Below are 2692 nucleotides of genomic sequence, written 5' to 3' on the forward strand. Positions count from 1 at the left end.
AATACTTGCATCAGGACAATACATTAAATGTTTCTACCTTGCAAAATCCTAGAGATCGCAAATGGAATTTCATTTCTTTCCTGCGCTATTGTCTGTTATTCTTGATAATATACAAAAATTGTAGTAAAAAAATAGTTACTTCAGATTGGTTGAGCTACTACACAAATATTTAAATTATTTATATTCTTCTGCATCTGTTACCTTGAATACATGCTAGGTTTTCTGGCTCTGATGAACAGGTAAACCAGCTTAGCCCCTGACTTGATTTAAATTCATGGCAAATTACTGAAAGATTGCTAGTAAAGCTTTTCTGTATGAAATTCTGTATGATTTAAAGTTAGATGACTTAGTAAGTTTCTTTGTACACTATTAGTCAAATCACAATAAATCTAGTCAAAAGCCTTTAACAGAAAAGCAATRTTATCAAAATGGGACTGGAAGCAAAATACTGAGCAATGCACCATACTAGTGAAACACCATTAAGTATAGTAATATACATCAATGTCAGACTATTGCTAGCTCAATCAAGYTTTATGATCCTTAATAAAACTCATTAGCACGCTGACTGCTGTTGTAGCCTTTAATCTTAGTAAGACAGCTGTTGTAGCCTATGCTTATCAACAAGAGTGATGAAGTATGTTCCAGTGTGAGCTGCCTTGAGGAATTATGAATGTGTTTGAAAGACATTCCCTCTGAAGCTTCTGATAGCTCATGCTATAGCCTCTACCAGCAAGCACAATGGAAGGCACAGAAAGTATTGCTTTTCTCCTTCAGTCCTTCATGAACTAGCAAGTGAGGTTATGGAATTTGTCTTTAACTTTTTTTTTTCAGTCTCTCAAGCAGCTGTGATCAGAAGTCATGCGCTTCAGACAGTTGCAAAACTGAGGTTCTTGCTAAAGAAGCAGCTGGCCTTCCTTTGCTTAGGCAGATATGGATAGGTATCACAGTAACAGAATTTCCAGTTACAAATCTGAAATGAAAACATGAGGAGGTTTTAATACTAGTTTGACCATTAAAGACTGATATCTAGGGACAAGTCTTGAATTTGCCTGTTGGAAAACTCTGAGAAAAACATGCCCTAGATTTTTCTGCTTTTAAAGACTGGATCCAGTATTGGCCATGGACATCGGAGTATGGTACGGAATAAATGATGTTACTTTACAAGCTTTATCTAAAGTCTTCAGGACAGTCGATGCCTAGCTCAGGAAGTGCCTTCCTTATTGCTTTGAAAGTTTTGTTACTGCTCTTGCACCATGACCACAGATCCCTAATCTCACTAACTGAAATCACATCCCTTGCCCAAAAGCCTACTTATAGTCCATGGATAAGCTCACTTGAATGGGGCAGGCGTTTTCAGAAAAAATCTGATACACCAGTGGAATCGAGCTGTTGCTCACTTAAAAAAATGCAAGCTGTGATTATCCCTGCCCAACTTGGATGGATCAGAAGGGCAATAAGGACTTTAACCTGGGGAGAAACTCATCTAGGTTTTGTCTTTGAGGAATTTCTGATTGACAGCCTCCACCTCTGAAGACTGCAACCCAGTAACATCAAATGATAGTTTCTGTCTGCTATTGAAGTAGAATCATTGTCTAAAATGTTTGAGATTGGACCAAAAAGAAAGCCAAAGTATAAGCAACTCTAGCTTACTCACTATTCTAGTTCCCAGTGATGTTCTTCCAAATGCAGCTCAGTGTGAAATACGCAAATCCTCTTCAAGAAGGTGTAGGTAGTCTGTATCTTCCAGTGTGGGTGAATCATTCACCTTTGTACGCTAGGCTGTGGAAATACAGTTTTTGTGCTTCTGGACAGAGTTTTTAAGTGTTTTTATATATGTATTTATATGTACACCATCAGTACTCAAGGGATGGAAAGCATAGYCATCACACAAAAAGCTCTATAGAAAAGTGCTTTACTGTATTTTTGCAGAGGTTAACTTTTCCTGGTTTTCTACGGTAGGACTGTTTATAAAAGGAGCCAGTAGCAATTTCTTGTCCAGTTAGAAAAAGAAAGTAGTGTTTATTTGTGTGTGGAGCAGAGTCCTGCTAGGCAAGGCCACTGTCACCTGAGTGAGCCTGTTAGGGGACTGCTGGTGAAACAGCTCTGCAGGTGCAGAACTTTAGATTCTGAAGAAGCTCATGCCAGGAGCGTGGTGCCTCTGAAGGTTATGGCTGCAGCTAAATGTGGGTTTCTAAAATGACAGATCTGACTCCAGAGGAATTCAGGCTTTTAAAACGCACTTCAAGTGTCTACAGTTCAAATACAACTTTCTGAGGAATTTCATTTCTTTCAGTATGCTTGCCTTTGTCTTTTTCGTTCAACCACAATTTTTAGTGTTTGAGAGAAGTTTTGCAGTTTCTGAAAAGAAAAATCAGAATGGAAGTTTTCCACACTTTCAAAAAGTTACAGAACAATTGGAACGACCTCAAAACCTGATACTTGACAATAAGTAGAAGTTGAAGAGAACAACGACTGCATAGCAAGGGAGCTCTGCACCTGTGTCCCTGTCAGCTCTCGGTCTGCACCCCTGGCAAGGGCGAATTACCAGTTTTACTCTTCCCGCGGAGAATGTAGCATTTGTCTGATGGGGACGGACAAACGCCATCTTCTCCGTTACACCGCGGCGAGCCGCTCCGAGCAGGGCGGTGCGGGGAAGGCGGCTGGAAGCGGCGGGACACCTCCGCCAGCCACG

The sequence above is a fragment of the Rhea americana genome, unplaced genomic scaffold (genome assembly GCF_003343005.1).
Source record: "Rhea americana isolate MKP2758 unplaced genomic scaffold, rheAme1 scaffold_103, whole genome shotgun sequence".
In the NCBI taxonomy this organism is placed as follows: Eukaryota; Metazoa; Chordata; class Aves; order Rheiformes; family Rheidae; genus Rhea; species Rhea americana.